Source organism: Eupeodes corollae, chromosome 3 (assembly GCF_945859685.1).
Source record: "Eupeodes corollae chromosome 3, idEupCoro1.1, whole genome shotgun sequence".
Lineage (NCBI taxonomy): Eukaryota > Metazoa > Arthropoda > Insecta > Diptera > Syrphidae > Eupeodes > Eupeodes corollae.
Window position 1 is genome coordinate 120,607,737 of NC_079149.1, and position 16,163 is coordinate 120,623,899.

The window sequence follows — 16,163 nt, forward strand, 5'->3', positions numbered from 1 at the left end:
ACTAGGAAAGGGATAGAGGGGAGTTATACTCAAGCCTTAAACGTATATAAGTCTTGTAGATAACAGCCAGTTCAGAGGGGGAGAAAAACTTCTTCCATCGCCTTAGAAAACCCAAACATCTTGCGGCATTGTTGGTGATTTCGCGTATGTGATCGTTCCACAAAAGGAGGTTTGTGATACACATTATACCGAGAATATCGAGATGTTCAGTCTCCCCGATGCAAGTGCCATCTACGGATAATGGCAAGAGGGGTATATCTCGCTTTAACGATACAAGACAGCTTTGGTTTTCGAAGCATTAAATTTCACGTGGTTTTTATTCCCCATTGTAAATGCTGTTTAGGTCGGAAACTAATGAATTTAATATGTTGCAGTTCCACATCCTAAGAAGAGGGATGTGAGTCTGAAAACGAATATTAAAAGCTACGAGTACTATCGTCAATGTATTGGATTAAAAGTTGCAGACAGGAGATCATTAATAAAAATGAGAAAGAGTGTTGGAGATAGAACAGAGCCCTGGGGCACGCCAGCATTTATTTTGTGGTTTTCATACTTGAATGCATCCAATACAACTTGTATTGAACGATTCGGAAGGTATTGAAAGAGGGATTCATGAGAACCGAAAGCACGCATTTTCGATAAGAGATCATGATGCCAAACCCTATCAAATGCTTTTGAAATATCAAGTGTAATGGTCTTACTTTCTACAAAACTAGTAAAGGTTCGTTACACATACACTGTTCGTTCGGATGAACCATGAGATCACCAGTGGACCTTTTGGTACGAAAGCCGTATTGTCGGTCATTAAGAAGCTTTCGATCTTTGAGATATTTCTTTAACTGATATTAAATCAGCGTGTCCATGACCTTAGAAAGGAGGGACATAAGTGCAATCGATTGGTAAGTAGACGGTGAGGAAGATTCGCCTTTTTTGGGAATAGGCTGGACAAATGCGGTTTTCCATTCGCTCGGAACGAGACCTAAGAGATTAGCTTTCTCTAAAGAGCTAACAAATGGAGCGTCATTGACAACGAGCGAAGGAACCGAGAAAGAAGAAGAATTCCTCATATTTTGTTTTTGGGACATTGCAGTATTTTTTGGTCATGTAATCATTTGGTTATGGGCGTTGCAGGCCTTCCTGGATTGGCTTTAAAACAAAGGAAACTTACCTTCTTGACCCTAATAACCTCTTAACACCTCTCATATAATCATGATTTTTCTTAACCCTATTCGGGATAAAAGTTCTCATTCGCAGGAGAATCAAACTTGTGATCATATCAGTGCTAGCGTCAACGTTACTATCGAGGAAGCATAGTGACCAGTTAAAGACCCTGAAATAATTATTGAGACCGTCCCAGTTAACATTCTCGTATTGCCAAACGGTTCTCTTAGGAGCTCTTTCTTTATCTGGAGGGTTTTGACACGAAAATTTTGCTGATTTGTTACAACGGTCAGATGTGCCTAGGGGAGATAGAACATTAATAGTTTACTTACCAGGGTCAGCGGTAAGAAACAAGTCAAAAGTGTTTTCTGCTCGACCTACCACGTCCAATATTAAAGTGGGCTAGTTGATCAGCTGAGTTAGATGGTTCAACTCAGACAGTTGGCTGGAATTGCCAAACCCACTTTGTTCAACTACTCTACTATTGTAATGTCATATTTGATTAACACCTCAAATTCGGAACTGTTGGAAGCTGACCTTAGCTTAAATCTTAAAATTGTCCTTAGGCACTGAGATCCATATTTGGATTAATAACTACGTTAACAAATTTCCAACTGATTGAAAATGGTGTGTGAACTATACTTCATCGTTGTCGGTAACATTGTTTGATCAATGACTCAGAGGTAAAGTAGTTCAAAGTTGATGTTGGTTTGACAAGACAGATTGAAGAAATGATAGCCAATTTGACAGAGGTCTGGAAATTCAACCACATGACTTCAATCAGCTATAAAAGTTGATTGATGCCTATTGATAAACCCTTGTACTATGTCAAACGCGTTATGTATCTGTATTTTGTTGAAAGTTTTTAAATTCCAATACTGAGCTTATTGTGGAATGTCTAACAAAGCTTACCTAAAGTAAGTGTTGAATTATTCTAAAATCAGCATAGCAATCCTTGACTTTTTCCGATATAGAAATTCCTCCAATATCAATATATCACACAAAATCAAGGTTATAGCCTTACATCTATAACTGTCTTCAAATATACATAGCACTCTCACCTACTACATACCTTATTATATTCTCGCGAATCAAACAAAAGCTTAAAGGAATTTTTACAAAGATATTATTTTGTTTGACGGACGGCTTTCAATACAAGGTGCCATAAATCGCACTCCATGTGCACCATAAACAGACCGCTCCGGCCGCTGCTGCCGCCGCGCCGCCAATGTGAGATGCGACCGACACGATAAACCTTGTGGTTTGATGCCCTGGTATGATGGCTTGATGCCTCCTGCTTCACCTCTCTTGTGGGTTATCGTCACACAACATATACCTTACCTTACCTTACCTACCTCTATAGTGATATTAATTTTTCATTTCATCATTATAAACTCACCGATTCGATGTAAATCAATCAGCGCACAGCACTCACGGGCCCAACAACAAACGCTGAGACTAAAAAATATAAAACAATATATCGCAATGCGGCCAAATATGGCACAGAGAATGAAAAGCAGTTGTCCTCTTTATGATCATCGTAAATATTGCAAGAAATATAATTTCAAATAAAACGGGCGCGCGCGACTGAGCACATACTTGAACCCCAAGCTAACGATATGTGAGTTGAAGCATGAGAAGTCGAAGTCATCGTCGTCGTCATCGTCATCGCTTGCTGGTTTAGTCGATGTTTTGGCGGTGTTATATAGGAAACTCTCCATGGAGCACCTCCATCATCATCCTTCCACTCTGACTCCGGAGCTCAAACTCCGAATCCAACAAACATATGTAGGTACGTGGCGATGTGGCATTCATCAGATTTAGTCGATCATAATTGGCAGCATACGGTCGCGTTTATACCTGCATCGGTACTTCGGCGTTCGTTGCCGCCGCGCGCGCCGCTGCGCCGCCGTTCTACTATAGGTACGGTTTCATATGGATAAACAAATAAAAATCATAATTTTCATAAATCTTTGCTGCGCGCACTCAAAGCTGCTTTATTGTTGACTGTGATTTATCTAACTCTAATCGATAATTTATTAATTATCGTTGATCGTAAATATTTTTATGATTGATGTGAAATTGATCAATCTACTCGTAGATACTTATCTGTATACGGGCTTACATGATCATAAAGAGAGATATTTACTGTCATAAATTGAAATAAGTTTTTGAATGTAAAAACAGTCGCCAGTCTAAAATAAATGACTCACTTCTGACCAAAAAAAACTTAAGTTTCACAATGGAATATGCTTACACTAATTGGGTCCAAGTACTTACTCGCATGTTACATGATTTCAAAGTAAAGTTAAATAAAATGTTACTATTTTAACTTAAAAAAGGTTCTAGCTGAATCAGAAGGAGCTGTTCTACCCTATCCTGTCGAAAAGACGATAATTTTAGTCTATAGTTTTTATTGACAAATTATTTCCTATTCCATTTTTTGGTTAAACTTATTACTCCTTTATATTCAAAATTGTTGAACTTGAGGCTATCAAATTCCAACTCCCATTTGTTCTCCCTCAACTTTTTGACTTCTTTATTTGAAATATTCAATATTTTCTTTCTTACTTAAATCTTAAGGCATAACCCTATAAAAAAGTACAAAATGATGTTAATACTTAACAAAATTATAAAAATAATGGGACCCAAATGACTGCCTTTTGGAACACCATGATAAATGATATACATACCTTTTATTTTATTTTGGTACAAAAGAGCTAAGGCAACACTAGGTGTAAACGACGAATATTATAATTTACTACTCAAAATGTCACATAATTGTTTAACCAAGTTCTTAAAGCTTTAAATTGTATATTTAACATTTATTACAGGCAAAATAATTGGCAAGACTATTTAAAAGCATGATTTTGTTGAAAAATTAAAATCAAGTTAAAAAATCAAAATAACTCCTACGAGTATTTGTGAGTCAGATAGTTTACGAAGTATACATTTGTTTATCTTTTTCAATATTGCTTCTATCTAAGCTTCTAGATTCTTGAATGTAAATTGACAAAACTTTCAACAAGCAGAGTGGCGCAGTGGAAGCGTGCTGGGCCCATAACCCAGAGGTCCGTGGATCGAAACCATGTTCTGCTAAGGTTTTTTTTTATTATTAATTTTGTTGCTGGTGATACTTTTCTTATGACATATTTTTAATCTTGGATGAGAATTTAAATTTTTGAATAGTTATAATTTACATATGATGATAGATAAAAAAAAGACAATTTCGTTCGTCTGTCGTCACCATTGAAAAAAATTCAGATTCACGTAAGTTTCTTTTTTATTTGTCTTAAGTCCAAAAATAAAAGCAGCCATATTTTCAAAACATTACAAATTCGTTTTTTTAATTTTTCCTAACCATTTGTTAACTGGGTTTCTTTTAATATTAAAAATACATCTGTTTTCTTTATCAAAAGGTTTTCCTCATAAAACATTATATCGTTTTTAATAAAATAAAATATACGAAATAAATTAAAGAAGAACTCACTTGTCTTTCAAAAAAAAATTAAATATATATTAAAAATCCAAAAAGTAAAATCTCACATTTTTAAGAACTTGTGAACAAAAATAAAATTATTATCGGTTTATTAGTTCTTAAGAAAACTTAAGTGGTATACTTCTGGAGCAATTCAAAAATATTATTTTTATATAGAAAGAAAAACAAAAAATTTCATTTTCATAAAAATCGAATTGGTCTACAGTTGTTTTTAGTTTTGGAAAAACAAAAATAAAAAACGATTAACTCGAAACATGTTTTATTCATATCTCGAAGTTTTGTACGAATGCAATACTTGACATATGGCTGCTATATATCGATATAAACTAAATAATGTTGAAGGCTGTTTCAAAAAATATAAATTTTTGAAAAGTACAGAAATTCTTCTTTAAAATTTGTAAGAAAATAAAAAAAGAAAAGAGGCCGGGATGCCCCACACTGATAACTTCCCATTCCGTTTGTTTATTTGTTTTGCTTAATTTTTTTTACGTTTTCGTGTTTTGCTAAAAAATTTGTCAGTTGAATTGCTCTTAAAAAAAATAAAAACTACCAATAATGTTTTGCATATAACAAAATAGTTTGATTTCAAAATCTATTTTTGTTAACGAGATTTTTAGTCGAAAACAATTTTTTGCCAATTTTAGTAGTATTTCTTAAAAGTTTTTATTTCTTTTATAAACAAATACAAATTGGATGAATGAAATTGATTTGAAATCGATTTCAATTTTTATCAAATTTGCGAGCTATTTTGTAGTTTTTATTTTTTTTTTTTTATGGAAAAACAGAATGTTGGATTTTTATAAAAACAATATTTTTTTTTTCAGATAAAGTTAGATTGAAGCCAATATTTTAAATTTTTGAAAAGATAATTGAGACGAAAATCAATTGTTACCAACCTTAGTAGCATTTTTTAAAAGGTTTTTTTTTTTTTTAAATGTCAATTCGATTTTTCTCAAAAATTTACAAGTTGTCAAAAACGTTATTTTTCGTTGCACAAAATTATTTTTTAGACAAAATTACTATTTGTTATGTGTATTTGACCAATGATTTTATTTATATATAAGATATTTTGTTTGGCTCTTTAGGTCTTTTTGTTTTTGGAATGCAAATAAAACACTTATTTCATTCTTGCCCAACGTTTCGTAAGTGTTCCTTACTTCTTCAGGGGTGTCTTTATTCAATATTTTACATTAAATCACATTAATTCTATTAATTTTACTCCCATTCCTGCATCCTATTAAACGACGGCACTGACACAAAATTGAAAATAAATTAACAAAAAGAATATGATATAAATAATAGACATAAACAAGAAAAACTATCAAATTAAACAGAATTGACACTTACAGTTGTGTTCATAAAAATAGCAGTGCTCTCCAAATAAACAAAAAGGCCTTCAATGTCAACGTAATAATATATTTCATTAAACTTCTAATAACAAACTAACGTATTTTATTCATAATAACAGAAAATAAGTATTATCGATTTTTTACCGTTAGCTTTATCACAGTAAAAACCGCTTTTTAATATATGGCTGTTCATAAAAATAGCAGTGCATGACAAAGTACTGGATCTATTACGTAAGAAGTAAGAAAAACTGTAATAAGTTGTATGAAAGTATACAAATAATATTAGCTTACAATTAGTTCTTTGTTGCATAACCATTGTTTTTTATGATGCTTCGCATCTACGTGGCTTCGAGTCCACTAAAACCTGAAACCTCTCGACTGGTATTCCGTTCCATGAACCATGCGTTGCTTCATACAATTCTTTCGAATTCTTGGGTTGTGCTTTATTAACTGCGTTCTTAACATCCCCCCACAAATTTTGGATGGGGTTAAGGTCGGGCGATTGAGCGGGCAACTCCATAACGGATGACTTCTTCTGCGCAAACCATGATTTTGCATTTTTTGACGTATGCTTTGGGTCATAGTCTTGTTGGTATACCCAAACCAGCGGTTTCAGTATAGGGTAACACAACCTCCTCGAGAATTTTCACATAGTTCGGTTGCATCCCTTATACCCCCGATAAGATAAATAGGCCCGACCCCGTAATATTAAAAGCAAGTCCATATCATAATTTTTCCTCCACCATGCTTCACTGTTTTTATAGTGTACCGTGGGTCGATTTCTGCATTTTAGGGTCTTGTTACATATTCCCGACGACCCTTGGACCCAAAAAGGACGACTTTGCTTTCATCGCTCCACAGAACATTCCTCCATTTCTCTTTTGCCTAAACTCTATGCGCTTTAACAAACTCCATTCTCTTGGCCACATGCGGTTTCGTCAAGAATGGTACCTTGCGTGGACTTTGGGCTGGTAACTTCGCTTATAAAAGACGTCTTCGTATTGTGACAGGGTTAACAGACAGTTGAAGTCCGTTTCTTATTTTCCTAGAGCCTATGAAAGGGTTCTGTTTTGCTAACTGAATATTTTTGTGTCAGTTGTTCCAGTAGACATAATCTTTGGGCCTAGCGTTTTCGGTTTATTTTGCCATTTCAAGGCGTGAGCAGCCTTGGATGTCTTGAATATTTTGGTAGGTTTTTCCCTCACAACGGAGTTTTCTAATAAGTTTTCGAAATTCTTCAGTGCAGTGTCTTGCCATCCCATTGTTTATTTTTGAGCTAATATTTATTAAGTTTTTATATGCTAGTATGTTACAAATACTTAAAACTTTATATAGTAAAATATTCACATAACGAAAAATAAAAAATAAATGAATTTTTAACACTTTTTAATTATAAAATCAAAAGCACTGCTATTTTTATGAACACTCTATATCCAGAGAGTTTGAAATAATTGGTGTTCACCGGGAAAAGTAGGGTATAACTTCAAGCTAAAAGTCTCTAATATGAATACGAAAGACCGTTAGATGCAAGTTACCTGGTATTTTTTTTTTGTAAGAATTTCCATTATATAAATATTTGACAATCTAATGAAATGTGACCAGCACTGCTATTTTTATGAATACAACTGTATATCACAGAATGTTTACAGGAACTTTTTTGATTATAATGCTAAAGCATAGCTTTGTTTTATATATGTATGTTCAACTTTTTTTTTAAATGGCTTTGGTCAAAAAAACCACACACTCAATTTTTTGAGAGTCCTTTCTGGATCTTTCTGTATCTTTATTTGTATAAGAAAATTGAAATTCAGATATCGACTATCTGTGCTGGTTCTTGAGCTATGAACGACGAAAAAAACTTCCCAAGCGTACGCACGTAGATACACACGTACACATAGACTCTCTAGACTCTCTAGAAACCTTTTATTTCGACTCTAGGGACCTTAAAATGTCAAAATTGTCAATTCGACAAAGCGGTCCGATTACAATAATTTCCTAAAGGAAGTTAATAAAAACCACTTGCAGATTTTTGTGGTCTGTGGAAATCTACTTAACCATGAGACGAAGACTTTCGCTTTCACTTTTTACATTATTAAAAATATAAAAATAACGAACAAGTGAAAAAACGAGAAACATACAATTTCAATTAATTGGTCCACCAAACGATATTCCGAAAAAAATATATAGTCTGCTATATCGGCAACAATTATTTTTCAATATAATCACAATTTTTTTAAATTTGAAAATGTACATTTTTTGAAAATACTGATTCAAGAGAATGAGCTATTTAAGTTCAAGTTTTTGGATGAATGCAAATAAGTTATTTGAATTGGGAAACCAAAGTTAATTTTGAAAATTTAGATTTATTCGGGTTCTTATTTCAAATCTATGCAATTCACTTTCTCAAACGATTTTTTCAGCTTCAGTTCCTTTCTCGTCAGATTTGATTTATTATAATATCGATACTGATTAATTTAATTGTAATAAGTTCATAATTTCTACGTTTACTCGCTTTAACCAGTTTACTAGTAAAATTAATTAGCTGCTCTATGGCTACTCCATCTAATTGCAATTTGTAGTAAAACTGGTCCAATTTGATTATACATAATTAAATATCAATAAATTATTACGGATATATGTACATATGTATGTATGTAGATATATTCCTACCTAGTATCGATTAAAAATCAATTTAGGAAAAAATAAAATATTTTAATTAATTATATTCATATCGCAAAGTAATTAAAAATTATGAACAAAACATGGACTATTAAAATATCCGGCCTAAATGTTTTTGTTTGTATACCCTTAGGAATGACAGACCTTTAAAACTGTCCAAGCTGTCAAACGAGTACTCCAGTCAAATATTCATACATAAAGCAGCAGTAAACATTGACGACATTATTTATGACACTGCTGGGTCACGCTGGACTGACTAAACTCTCCTATAAAACGTCCCGTCGTCGTCGTCGTCTGTCACAGAGATACACGTACCTATATTCCACTTAAAACAAAACCCTCGTAAAATAAAAATATCAAAAACAAACAAAAATAAAAATAAAAATTAAAAGATATTTTATTTCAATAATTTCATATGAACGACATCGGAACCACTAATGAATATTTATGAATGCGCGACTATCTAGTTAATATTTTTAATGAGTCGACGACCACGACGACGATGACGTTGGTATAAAATGTAGTTTTGATAAATATCGTTTGGTTATGGTTTTTTAGAAGATTGAGGGGGGGGGGGTGGCTGGGGAGCACTCTTTGAGACAGTGGTATTTATTTTGGAAAAATGGTTGACTACTTCCAAAGAGCGCGACACATCGGATTGGAATCGCATACATTTCCAGGAATTTGGCACCAAGTTCGTGACGTATGTTCAGACTGAACCGTTCTTTGGTTGTTGGTGTAGCGAGTGAGTACCTGATATGATTTAGATGATAATTTTTATCGTTTTCACGGAAAACTAACTATGATAGATTTTTTGAAGTCTACCAAATTATTATGGGGACCTAGATGATTTAATGTCTTACAAGCGCGTTGAATTCGAAAATGTAGAGATATTATAGTCGTGCTTTAATTTATTTCTTTTCTTTTATTACAACGAATGACTAGCATTGCATATGGATGTGGAGCCGTTTTTTATTTTAGCTGCGATGAATGCATTAGTTACTTGGACCGATGACGACGCGACGGACGATAACACAGCGAGAGGGACAAATGCGAGGAAAGGTGGAAGAAGTCGTTTGCACTCATAATGGTTATGTCGTTTCGTGTCATGATATCACAATTATGGTCAGTGGCATTTTTATTTCGTTGATGCAGTTAAAATGCAAGCAATTTGGATTCTGGACCAAGTCCAAATGTGAATGGAAATGGAAAAAAAAACAAAAAATGGAATTGGTCTTGGAACGTGCCATGCGAGATGTGATGCCATAAAAATGGGGTAAACATGTTTGTTATGATTAGTTACATTTATTTAAGGTATAGGTGAGGTACCTGCTGTTAATTACAAATATGAAATAATTTTGATCTCTTTTTTCTCACAATTTTAAAGGAATTTGTATCTATTAATCTTAGCTGGAAGGGTGATTTGCCTAAAGGTGAATTAAAACAAATCTACAAAAAGATTACAAACAATATTAATTTTGAAATCGGTCGGGTCCCCTGGATTTGAACCGTTGACCTTTCGAACAGCAATTGAATACTCTACCACAGCCCATAACAAACCATACAAATGCGCCAGGTCATGTTAAAAACCTTTATTAAACCTTCATTAAAACCTTCGTTTAAAATTAAAAACAATTTAAACAAGACTTTTTAAATAATGAGCTGATTTAATTTAAGTCAGCTTTATTGATTAAACGAGAACTGTTGACCTAATATTATGCAACGTGAAAGAAGGAATTTAACGAAAATTATTTAGATCAAATGTCATGCAAAAATAAGTGTGTGTTCCTTTACTAATTTTATAACATTGATTTTGTATTTGGATTCTTGATTAACAAGTTACTATCGATATCTTTTATTTATCGTTCTAATATTTTTAAAATAAAGAATAATAATTTATAAGGTATGATTTTAATTAATATTTTTAATGAATGGATAAATAAATATTGATTTTTGAATTTGGTTTAAAATATTTATATAATATTTTATTAAAATATTTATATAGGAATTCAAATGACAGTTTGTTATGAGAACAGAAAAAATGCTTCGAAAATGGTTAGAAATAGCTTTAAACTCCAGTTTATTGTTAAAAGTAATGGTACAGAGTCGCACCCATTTTTTGTGTACTAATTTAATACAAAATATTATTATTAAATATTAAACTAATTTATTTATTTCAAAAAAAAAGATCAGAAAGAATATACTAGAAAAAACAATGAAATGGACTATGTATAACATCAAAAAGTATGCAATACAAAACTTGTGGTTTAATCTGTTTTCTGTCGAGATATTGGATACTTGTTTTTAAAACATTTAAGAATCATCGAAAATGTCTTTTTTACAATTTTTAGTAGTTCTTTAACAGGTTCTTATTTTTTGTAAAAAAATATATATTTAATATTTCTAAAAATTGTACATAAACGTAATTCTCCGTAGTAAACAAATATTCTTTCTTTAAATATTAGAGCTTTGTTTTTAAAATCATTCCAACTGTCGCATATAGTGTAAAATAAAATTTAATTTAAGTCGATATCGGTATTGGTTCGTGAGATATTTTTGGCTTATCACTTTTTTTAAACTTATTTAACACTCCATTTATTTATTTGCTAGAAGTTGATGTCTCTTCTAATTCATCAGATATACATATGTAGGACGAAAAAAGCTATTTCGAGAATTACAGAAGTACACACACAGATATCTCTTCTAGAACCATGGATTTTGATTCTATTGGCCTCGAATGGTCGAAAAATGACAGTATCATCAATTTTACAAATGGAATCCACCTCGAAATACGAACCACATTCTTTGCATATCGAACGTTTTTAGCCATCTTACTTTAAGGGACATTTTCAATAAAAATTGAGGACTATATTTTTAAAACTATAGTAAAATATGAAGCCTTGAAGTCTATTTTCATGTTTTTACTCAAGCATAATTATTAATCTATAATACTGCAATGGCGGATCCTAGAGAGGGGTGCCGTAGGGGTCATGACCTTCTCCTGGAAGATTGTTTTGTTTACGTTTTCATAGGAGTTCCCTTGGATTAAAAACTTCAAAACTTATCACATTGCTTAATCAATATGATTCCCCTTATGTAGTTTTAGTTATTTGTATTTCATATTTTACTGCTTTAAACCTTTTTGCTAAAAATACTACTTTTAACTAAGGACTGGACCTAGAACCGGAATTCCATCCCTATTCAAATCACTTTCACCAATCAACAATCCAGAGAAAGGTCAAATGAAGCATAATGCTTATAAAGTTTAGTAATAAATATATGTAAAGATTTCATCTTAAGATTTGTTAGTAATTTACCGATATTCACCAAAAAGCGGTTTGCTGTCAAAAACAACTAAAATCTTTCTTTTCACACATTGAGATTTACACACGATTTTCAACAATATAAATATCATAAACACAAATAAAGTGACACTTTCGTTAAACTAATGGATAATTGAAAAAACAATTATGGATGAAACACAAACACGCTTAAGCTTTGGCTTCGCCTGAAGTTGACAATTTTAGTCATAGGAATGCTATCAGAATGAAGCTTCGACCTCAATTTTCATTTGACAATCGTAAGGAAATAACGTAATGTTACGTAATGTGACTTCAAACGGAAGCTCTAGTTCAAATTTGCTGAGCATTTGCTTTGTCTGATAGATCAACAGCTGTAAAAAAGTCAACAAACAAAAAACATTTGCTTTAGGAGAGATTCCCATTGGTTATTATAGGCTGTGTAAGCTACTTCTTCGATAAGTTTAATTTTTTCGATTTCAAATCTCATATTTTAGAAATGTCATATTGGAAGTGTAATTCAAAGCAACTTCGAAGCAGGCCCAACGTAACGCAGACGAAGCCGAAGCTGAAGCGTGTTTGTCTTTCAGCCATTAGCGTTTCGTATCTCTTGAATTAATATAAAAGCTTTTGATCTCTCGAAGTGAAAAGAGATTCTGCGAAGTGTAGTTTGTGATTGCAACACTAAAGTTTCTTCCAAACATGTTTACCTTAATTTGTTTTTATTTAATTGTTATTGAAATTATGTACTTAAATGCACCTATTTCCTTAAATTCAAGAGCCAGACATTTTTCTGTCTAAAACTTGTAAGTTTTGTTGAGTCCTTTAAGATCAAAATATTTTCTGTCAAACTTTTTTATTACCTGAGTTCTTCATCTATATTTTTCTAGCATTCTTCGAATTTATTGAAATGCGCCCAGAATAATAGAATATAATATTTTTGAAAGAAAAGGTACGTTTAAACACAAATTCTAACATTTCTGCATAAAATATACCAACATTTTTCTAAACTCCCCCCCTGATTTAGAGTCTGAATAAGCCCTAGCAATATTGACTCAGAGTATAAGTGGTTTCATAAAAAAAGCTATTGATTAGTCGTTTACGATACTATTTATTTTGGCATTTATGATGATTTGGCTAAAAGGGTTCGATATATTATGTGACCTCCTATACCTTTAGTTTGTATTAATAAATACGTTTCCTATCTTATAAGTAACGTGTAGAAAAATAGCTTAGCAGGAACATTACTGTAACTAATTTAATTCCCTGCGTCATATACAAAATTCCACAAAAGTGTTTTATTAATTCCCATTTGCATACCAAATCGAGTGCAATCGATCGATGTAATTTAATTTACTTTCATTTCCGACAGTCAAGACTTCTTATACATTCCTACCTCCTGCGTCCTGGCCATTAATTTATGAACATTTGCCTCACTCCACTATCAGTCCAATCATTATGTCCTGCAATAATAACGACGATGATGATGACGATGGGGATTCTACACAAAACTTCAACTTAAAAAAACACAATTTCTTCAACTTTAACACACACAAATAAAATATAAATAAACGAAAAGAAAAACGTAAATAATTTTTGAATAATGATTAGCAAATGCTTGTTTCCGATATTAGCTTCTTCATTGCCTGCTGATGCCTTGTCTTGCCTTTTCCTTAAACTTTAAGAAAAGAAAAGGGGCTCCAATTTATCAAAGTTCCTTGGCGAACATCAATTGGGTGGATGAATGGATGGATATGGATTCTCCTTTATAATATTGACTACAACAAAAAAAATTAAAAGAATATAACATTCAGCATCACTGTTTTACTTGATCATCGTTATTATCATTATTACCATAACGTGCTACCATCAACTTCCAGCAGCATCCCTCATTCGAAATAAATGAATACGAAATATAAGGGATGGATGGATGGATGATTCTATGAGAGGGTGGTGAAAATTTTCAACTCAAACTTAGAAAATGCGATAGAATTTTTCAATGTTCATCATTCCACCCGTCTCGTCGAGAGGCGTCGCGTCCGGTCCCGCAGCGAAAGCGAATGAATTATGGATGTCAGTTTTTTTCTTCTTCATTTTCTCATCCTTGTTCTTCATTTTTAAGAAATGAAAAACATCCCCAATAACTTACCAAAACCAGCTCCCGCAAGGCAACCAGCAACAACCGCTATTTCTTGTATTTCATTAGCTTTAATTTGGCCTTTGCCGCTTACGCTTACTTTTGTTGTAAATCGTTTGTTTGAGTGGCTTGACTGTGAAGCGAGGGTAATTTTGGTTTATTTTTCTTCTGTTGGTGTTGTTGTATTTTCAAGTTTGAGGTAGAACATCCCACCAAAAAGGAAACTCGATGATTTGTGGAAATTGTAATTGGCTACAGACTGAATTTTGTATATTATTGAAAATTAAATTAAAAATGATTTTAAGAGGAATCTAGGAATTAGCGTTGTTTTTTTTAAACTTTCATAAACTTTTGTTTGTACTTTAAAGATTAAAACGAATACGGCATTAAAACAAAAACTAAATAAAATGATTTATTAAATTTATACCAAAGCTTATGCTACACAAATGATTACAATGAAGAATGAGTAAAAAGAAAAGGAAGAAGAACTAAAAGAAAAAGAAAAAAGAAAACACGGATAACATAAAAAGCAATTTATTCTTTTGAATTTATTGCAAAATTAATTAAAAGTTTCTCTTTTGATTTCCTTTCTCCTGAAACACATTTATATTCAAATGCTTAAATTATAGAATACCTACCTTATACTCTATGAGCTCTTGTATACCTATAGGAACTTATATAGGGGAAGATACCAGGAATACTTCATTCTAACTCCATCTCCAAACTAGGAGATAGCTGAAGCTGCCTACATTCCATGGGTTTTTTTCAACTCTACGTGGAGCGATGTTTGGGTGATGGACTTTTTTTGCAAGTTTTGTTTGTTTTATTTTTGTTTTTACTGGAAATAAAATATTTTTCTGCTCACTCACCTTAGGCAGCATACTCACTTTATTTATTTTACTTTTGATTGTGCTGTCAAAATTAAATGATATGTTATGAGTAATGAAATGAGTTCAATGAATTTACATATATTTGTATTTACGTCTGAATTAATAATCCACAATTTAATGAATTAAGATTTTAAAAGCTTAACAGAAAAAATAAATTATTTTAAAAACAATAAGGTTTTTAGATGCCGGTATTTTTTAAGGAAAAACAAAAATGTTTGTATTACTTGTGTATTTTTTTTTTTTCAATTAAAACACATTGTCTAAAAATTGTCTGTCGTAAACTTTTTATTTAAAAAATTTAAAATCCGAAATCAATACTCTGACACTTCTCCCTTTCTACATCATAAATTTTAACCGTTTTCCACATACCTCTAACTATACAGAACCAAAAATGTTAGGAACTCATAATTTGCAATATTTATTAAACTTGTTGAGGAATTGGACTTGACCAAATTTCAACTTTATAACAGAAGTATTTTCTGAGATACAGGTACAACAATTGTAAAAACCGTAACTAAATGACTGTTTTATGTCGCATCAAAAGGAATAAGAGTGTCGATTAAGAGGCGAGGTACACGACCACTTTCTAAAGCTTAATTTATATTCCAAATTTAATAGGCTTAGTTTCGTTTAAAAATCAAGTTTCATTCCAAAAAAATAGCAATTTTACAAAATTAAATAACTTCGAAACACCTGAGAAAAAAGTCTGCCTAAAAAAGGGATTACAAAGTTACAGCATGTTGTAAAACAGAATTATTGACTAATTTATTTTATACCTTGAGATATACGAGTAGAACCTAAGCAAAAATATATGTTATTTGATTTTCTGATCGAAATTTTCAACTTGCTTTTTATCTTTCTTTCCTTTTTTTTCTTGTCCTTATTTTAACGATAAACAATGCCAAGTGTTTTTTTTTTCAACCAAAAAAACATATCTGGAGTAATTGCTAGAGCCAAATTTTCTTATGGAAATACATATATGTTTATTAAACTGAAAGAAGCAAATATTTTTAAGAATTAAGAATATAATAAAATCAAAAATTAAGGATGGTCATTTTATGTTCGTTATATTTGGAGAAATATTTTCTAAGTTTCAAAGCTAAAATTCTGCCATGTTGCACACAAAATATTAATTTCATTTCAATGACA

The 16,163-nt window shown here is 31.9% G+C and overlaps 1 non-coding gene across 1 annotated transcript; it reads left to right on the plus strand.

Moving 5' to 3' along the window:
* The first annotated feature begins 4,188 nt into the window (after positions 1-4,188).
* Trnam-cau (transfer RNA methionine (anticodon CAU)) lies at positions 4,189-4,260 on the plus strand. Its single transcript has one exon. It is a non-coding gene; the product is annotated as a tRNA-Met (tRNA).
* The last annotated feature ends 11,903 nt before the right edge of the window (positions 4,261-16,163 follow it).